Raw genomic sequence first — 8,693 nt, 5'->3', positions numbered from 1 at the left:
GTCAAATATATAGTTATTTAGCATTAATGTGATGAATTGAGTAAATTTTTGCAATGTGTCTAGGAGGAGAACCTTCCTGTAAAGGCAAGAAAATCGTACACGACAAGTAGTTATCGGGGCACCTAGAAAGCTTTTAGTTTGTACAAACGGTGAGTAAACTTATTATTATTGTAAATTATCTAGAGTTTATTTTTAAATGCTCTTTATGTATTTTATGAAATGAAAACGAGATTTTTGATGTTTTACAAATAAATGTGACAAATAAAGATATATTGGGTTGATTATGAAATTGAGTAATTGGAGGCTGTTAACTGTCTTGAAAATTATATATTTTCCTATGAATGGCTTATGAGATATGAGTATATGTGGCTATATTTTGTAAGTGTATTGAGAAATTTATGTAAGCTATTTTTACTATGCAGGCTGGATAAATAAATAAAAGCCACGTTATACTGTCGAAATTTTATTAAAATTGGTGGGTTGGTCACTGCAGTGACGGGTTTTCATGGACTGCCTATTAGAGGGGCATGGTAAACCCGGTTATATAGTTACTCCGATTATAGAGGCGATGAGGGTAACTCCCGGGGTAGTATTAGAGCTCACTTCACGTCGAACCCCCACGTGAATGTGTAACTCGGCCAACGCCAAGGAACGGCTTGTTTTAAAAATAAAAATGTGTTTCACATGTAAATGTTATAACAACCTTGGCGGACTCGGTTAGATGTCTCGGCCAAGGTATCCCCAAGGATTAGTTTTGGCTTGAGCCTTGTTTTCTTTTATAAAAGACATAAGCCTTAACAACTGTTTTGGTAAATTACAAATATTTTATAGTTTAAGAAATAAATTGAAAACATTATGAAATGGTTCGTAATTTGTTGTTTAAACTTGCCTCAATTTTACTCGCCTTTAGATATTTATGATAATGTCTGTTTACCCATTGGGATTACAAAATCTCACCCACCTCCTTTCGAAATATTTTAGGTCTGTGGTAGCTTATAGATATCCTATTTTGTCGAGAATTCCAATTGACATCTCTACCACACAGACAGTAGGTTTCTAGCACCAACACTAGGTGTATTTTGGGTCACTTGTCATTGTAACCATTATTGTACATTATAACTTTGTAAATTTTTGTATGTGTGAATTTATTTTACTTACACGTTACAAAAGATTTCTTACACGTGTTTCTATAAATATTATTTTTAAAAAAAATACTATATTTTAATCAATATTTTGAATAGTGATATTTATCTATAAATCCTTTTAAAATATTTTTTTCTTTTGATTTACTTGAGCAGGAAACTACTGGAAATTGTTTAAAAACGATTGCTCACAAAAAAGGCAAGAAACTGATATGTAAGCCTTGCGGGGTTCTAATTGGCATTTCGGATAATGAGTGTCAATTGAGACGTTGCGGCGGTTATCATGGGCCCAAGGGAGGTTCCGGGTCGTGACAAATGGCATTATTGCCATTGTTATTGTTATCCTCAACCATTGCCTGATTTGAAACTGCAACTTGTAAATTCTCCCTTCGATGTCTTCTGAAAGTTCTTTCTATCTCAAGATCAAAAGGAACAAGATTCAAGTTGTCTCTTCTTTCCATACAATGACCAAAGATATTTGCAAGCAAACAGAATCTAAAATTAAAACAAGAAAAACAAAAATTGAAGTAAGACCAAATTGCTTGGTATTAGTATTAGTAAAAATTTTAGAAACAATTCCCCGGCAACGACGCCAAAAACTTGTCAGTTAAAATTTCACTACGCAAGTATACGTATCGAATAGACAACATATTAGCAAGCAGAGTATCGATCCCTCAGAAAATTGATTTAAAATTTTATTAAGTACTAAAATTATAATAATTTAATCTTATCCAAACAATCAAATTCGAATAACCAAATTAATTAACTAAAACTAATTAACCAAAATTTATACTAAAAAGAAAAATCAAAGCAACAATATAATTGGGTAAAAATCAAATCAAACAAGTCTAGGATTACAATATCCCTCACACTTCATCTAAATCTTACCTCTCTTCCTTAACTTATTTCAATGGGTTGAATTGCTAACCTAGAGTCTTAAATTATTTATAAGGGTCTCCCGACTCATCTTATAAAAATATCTATTTTAACCAAAATACTATATCCCTATGTGTATTGAAATTAAAACAAACTCATTACGTTCAGGCTCTAATCTGGCTACATATGGCTTATAGGTATATCCTTATCCTATACGCAAATCAATTAATATGATCATATGCTATCCCAATTTTAGTCCACACTAAACTCCCTTTCCCAAGTTTGTTTAGGTTCCTAGATCAATTTAATTGGTGATCAGGCAATTAAAAGCATTAAGAACAAATTGGAATAAACAATTCAAATCCCATTAAAGATAAGTAAGAAAGAGATTAAAAATCTAGATTACATGTGAGTTCAATTGCAATCTTAGAAAAAGAAACTTAGCTACTCATGATTGCAAAACCAAATAACATTGTATAAAATTCAACCATTGAGAGTAACAAGAAAAATAAAAGCCAAGGAAGAAAACAAAACAATATTTGTCGTCTTGATCTCCAAGTTTCAACCTCAACTTCTAGCTTCTTGAATCTCCAAAGGTTGTCTCTCTAATGTTGTTAAACATATCCTATTTATACTAATAAGCTTAACCTAAAGTTTCTTAAGCTGACCTAGGATTTAATTGGGCTTAAAAGTGTAATGAGAGGCCCAAAAATCAATTGTCAATCTTTACAAATTTCCATTCCCGGTACAGTACATTTAGCTATTTTTCAATACGATTTTCTCTATCTTCAAAGTAGAACTGGGTAAATTAATCTTCATGAAAGTTGTAGCTCTTTCTCTTAGATTTTCAATGGTTCAAGAATCGCATCATTTGGAGTTCTGTAGCTTGAGATATGGCCAAAATACTGAAGCATATGCAAGCAGATTCTAGGTCTTTAAACACTTTACTTTCCAAAATTAAGGCCAATCACTTTTAATCCTACAAAAAAAATAAAAACTAATAAATAATAACCAAATTAAAAGGAGTAACATAAAATTAAAATAACTCACAAAAAAATAAACTAATTATAAAAACAACTAAAAATAATTAAATTATAATTGAAAATTGAGGACTTAGCTAATATTTAATAACAAATTTGGAATACAATAATTCTATAAAATAGAATTATCACTACTTGTGCATCAAATTCTCATGCATCATGTAATTTTGGATGTATTTACATATTTTTTAGATGTATATTCAGCCACATGTTTGTTGTTTCTATGTTTTCGGATGTATTTACATGATGTTTTGAGCTTTTGACTATATACATGGATGTTGCTTTGGATATATTTACATGGTTAATGCTTTACTACTCTTCAATTTATCTCATTGTTGTTGGTCTGTTATTCAATTAACGACTTTACTTCATTCTAATTCAAATTCAGAAAGCTTAAATTGATTTCCTAATTCCTCATGGTCACAGGTTTTTCATATGACAAAATGGGGGAGAATTAGTTAAAATTTGTATTTGCTCGTCACTTTACAAAAAGCAAAGTTTTAAATGCAAGGGGTGTTAGATTTAAAGAAACAAAAACCAAATTTTTGAATGAAATCAAGGGGAGAATTAGTTAAAATTTGAATTTTCTCATCACTTTACAAAATGCAAAGTAATGCAAAGGGTGTTAAATTTAAAGAAACAAAAACAAATTTTTAAATGAAATCTGGGAGAGAAAGAGTTAAAATTTGTATTTACTCATCCTCGAAAAAGTTTTAATGAAAGAGCTAAGTACTTTAAATTAAAAAAAAAAAGCAACATGGCTCTTTAAATTTTAAAACTGCCTTCAATCTATCAATTTTAAAACAAGCACCCGAGCATTTGTCTCATTGGTTGGTGCATAATCCTCCTGCCTAAAGAGTAGGTTCGAATCCCCCCTCCCCCAATTATAAAAAAAAAATAGATAGATGTTCTTCATCTATTGATAGATTGGCGTATTTATCAATAGATTCGGATCATCTATCGATCAATGATTATTCTAAACACAAGACCTCAAAGACCACGATCGTCTATCGATAAATTTTGCGCATCTATCGATAGATAGCCACCTAAGAACAATTGAAAGAGACACTGACTTGCATCTATCGATAGATGTGTAGCTTCTATCAATATATAGACATCTGAGAAAAGACTAGCAAATGCATCTATCGATATATGTCGTGCATTTATCGATAGATTGTCACCTAGAACAATATCCCTTGAATCTATCGATAGATTTGTAAAATCTACTGATAGATACCCACCCAAGAGCAAGCCAAAGAGACCTTGACCCATATCTATTGATAGATTGGTGTGAATTTTGAAAATCTTTTAGAAAATCTATCGATAGATGTTAAAATCTATCGATATATGGTCAATCTCTTTAATCTTTTCAATTTCTTCCAAATTTTTTTTGTGTTAATTCATCTCCCTTTAAAAGATTTTATTGTCCAGATTTAATTCAAAAATAAGGATCTTACTCAAGAAAATTTGTTAAACTTTAAATTAAAAGGATTTAAACTTTACATTAGAAGATTCAAACAAAAGTTTCTAATATATTAACACCATTCAAACACCAAATATTCTTCATACAACAGACAACCTTCAAACTCCAAATATTAAACATAAAGTTCCTACTGAATGACAATCCAAGAAAGTTTAACATGCAAATAATTAATAACTACTTGTCTATTGTAATTACTCTTTATTGATGAGCCACTAAGCTTAAGTACTCTTTTCACATAAAAGATCTTGTATTCATCTGACATGCTGTAGAAGTAATTAACCTTTTTCTGGTCACTATAAATAAGTTCTCCAGTTATAATAATGTTATCATGAGTCAACCCTTGAAGTCTTTCGAATCCCTTTACATATCAAAAAAACTTCCATATTCATGTCATCTTCATCAACCATGTGTTTAAAACATTGGCCAAGTTACCAATTTCAACAGTTGCAACTTTACAAACATCTTTCAAATCACTTATATTGTTAAAAAATGCCAACTCTTCATAACTAATACCACCAGATTTTGTCTTAGCTTTTTTTCAAATTAAATTTACCTCAGGCAACACTACATTCCTTTTTATTGTACTAGTGAATGTCTCAGTGTTGGCATTAACAGGTTAAGTAGCTAATAAAGTCTCTTGAATGTTTACAAAATTCACATCATCATCTTCATGTTCACCACCCAATCCATTGAATGCATCTAAAGTTGCCCTTGTTGTTGCTTCCATGGATTCTATTTTCTCCACGACATCAACTGGTGCATCTACTCCTATTCTAGTTACCCTAGCCCTCCTAAATATAATTGTCAACTTATCAAAATGAGGAAAAGGCTTATTTATAAGTCTTACAGCAGCTGGAAGACCCTGTAATTCAATTTCAAACATTAATGAAAATAAGTAAATAATCATATGGATTGAAGTCAATAATAAACACATATTAGTGACCTAAATAACAAGAAAATATTTAATGACACCCATGTTTACTTACCTTCACCCATCCATTCCAAACGTTAGTTTCACAAGTGACAATTGTTGACATCATCCCACTCAAAGCAAAAAGCAAAATGGTCTAGCATTTCAACAACTTCCTTATATTGTGAATTCAATAACCTCATTCTAGATTGTATAATAAGGATGCCTCTAATATGACAATTTGAGATCTTTTTAGCCATCCATTTCTCAAGTTGTTGCAAGTAATTGAGCTTAAAAGTCCCACTATCTCTAGACCAACCACCAACATTCACAAGATCCAAGCAACAATTAATTAGAAATGCATCTTCAAGAGGAGTTCATTGATGGTTGGATCTTTTACTTACCTTTTGTGATCCTTGAGTTGATGTTCCTTCCATCTACAATAACAAAATGTTAGCAAAGATCTTTGTACGTGAAAGGTAGAAGTGTATATAAAAAGAACTTCACATCCCTTCATACAAAAATTGCAAGAACCCAAAAAACCTACCCTTACATAAACTATGCAAAATATGCCTTCTATACAATCATTACCCCATAAAATTATTAATGTTAGCAACCCTAAAACCCCAAAAACCTAACATCTAATAATTACAATTACAAAAATATACTACTACATGTTGCATTTTCCAATTCTGTCGATCCCACATTTCTTTCATTGAATTTAGCCTCAAATGGATCGTGTGTCATCTCCCTTCTAATATGATTATGTAACAAAGCACAAGCCAATATAATTTGCACTTGGTTTTCACTAAATACCAAGACCTCTCCCTAAGTATTGCCTATCTCATCTAAAAAATCCAAAATATCTCTCAATAACCATTCTAACACTAGAGTGTTTGTAATTAAACAATTCTTCTTTTGATCGAAGAGTTCGATTTTGCTTCCATTCATTCAAATGATATTGTTGACCACTATCTAGAGTTAAAAATCCCTCTCCATTTGTATATTCAACATCACATAAATAGTACCTATGATAAAAAAAATATTTTTAGATTAGAAATAAAATATATCAAGCTAACACTAAAACCTTATAATTATTAATTTAACACATGTTATCCCCTTATCTTTAGGGATTTTCAAACCGTTTCTTTTAAAGATTGCATCTCGAAGAACCCTAGAGTCTGCAGCAGGACCTTCCTATCTAGGTAAGATATATATGAACTGCATATCTTCTAAACATACATCTAAGACATCTGTAGCAATCTCATTTTTCCTTATTTTATATCTAAGCTTATCATTTTCCAAGACATTGACTTTAACATAAGTCCCATCTAAAGCACCTAAACAATTTTATTGTATCCAATAGAATGGTGACACAAACATATATCTTATTAGATTCAAACTAAAAAAATTTTGTATTTAAATTATAAAGAGAACCTAATTTAAGTTTACTTTAAAACATTTTTATCGTAGGTCAGTTAAATTCTCAGTTATAGGCTCTGAATTCTTCAATATTATTGCTTGTATGTAAACTCAAAATAGAATCTAAAACAACCTCAAATTGCTTACTCACTGTCTCATCACTTTTAACAATCTTTCTCTTTATTATCATATTCTTTGCATAATGAGCAATGATGTACAAAAAGATAGCAACCATTTCCTCAATATTCATGTGTGTTGTTGGTTTAAGCCTACAAATGATTTTAAGCATAATGCACAGTTTATAAAAGGCATTCCTATCCATTTGAGTATATTCAATGCATGTCATATCAAAATTAAACACCATTCTTCTAAAGGTCAATTGCTTAATAATATGCCTCTCATAACTAGTACCATTATATGACCTTTCACACTTTCTTTCCTTTAGGCAAACGTAACAATATTGATTAAGCAAAGCAATAATCACCACTACTATTGTATATAACTGTAATGCCAAAGCAATAGTAGACACGATCATTACAATTTGCCATTTAGAATATCTACTCATTGTGTGAACTATAATGTAAAAAGAAACATTTATAAGTGTAATGTAACAACTAGGAATCAAACTGTATAACACATTGTACATCAACAAAATTTCTCTAAATACTAAGACAATCCACTTTAAACATGTAGCTCTCTTGAAATTAATATAATAAAGATTAAAACAAGAAGTACAAGTACATGAACGAAACAAGATTTAATTAACAACAATTAGCTAAAACAAATTGTATGTAGCATTTAACCCATATTTGAAAAGACAAGGAAAAAAAGAGTACACGAATTCAACTTTAATACTTTTTTTTTGTTCAAACATTATATAAAGTCTACTATTGATATTATTATCAACATTATATAAACATTGCTATTGAAACACTATATAAACATTATAGCTGAAATATTATATAAACACTAAAATCCTCTTGCCAACTTCACCAACCATCGCAAAAAAAAAATCTTGGACCAACCATCTAACATAAAGTATTATCCAACCAAAACTATTATTCTAAATCCAACAGGAAAGTGACAATTCTTCCTCTTGTCTTGTCTTTTTCTTTCCCTTTTTTCCTCAACTTGCACCCTTTTCTACTCTCTCTATCTCCCTAATAGCACGTTTGGTTCGTGGAATAGATAGGAATGAAATAGAATACCTATTACGTGGGAATATAATGAGATAAGAATAGAGTAGAATAGGTATTACATGGTTTGGTATGACGAATGGAATAGAACATGAATGATTATTATGACTTATTGCAGTGTTTGGTTGGTAACAATAACTTTGGAATAAGAAAGAATAAAATAAAAAGATAAAAATACCCTTTATTATGTACATGATTATTTTATTTTATTTTTTAAATATTAATATTTTATTTATAATCTAATCATTAACATTATAAAATACTAATATTTTATTTATAATTTAAATGTTAGTCTGATTATTTATTTTTAAATTATTTTATTTTTAAACATTAATAATGTATAATTTATTTAAAATACTAAACATTGATAGTTTAAATATTAATATTTTATTTATACTTTAATCATTAATATTAAATGTTATTATGATTATTTATTTTTATTTTATTTTATTTTTTAAATATTAATAATTTATATTTTATTTATAATATTAATAATTTATCATTTAAATATTAATATTTTATTTATAATTTAAACTTTATTATGATTATTTATTTTTATTTAATTTTATCTTTTAAATATTAATAATTTATATTTTTTAAATATTAATAATTGATTATTTAAGT

This window comes from Theobroma cacao, chromosome 4 (genome assembly GCF_000208745.1).
Source record: "Theobroma cacao cultivar B97-61/B2 chromosome 4, Criollo_cocoa_genome_V2, whole genome shotgun sequence".
NCBI lineage: Eukaryota > Viridiplantae > Streptophyta > Magnoliopsida > Malvales > Malvaceae > Theobroma > Theobroma cacao.
This window is presented reverse-complemented; position numbering follows the sequence as displayed.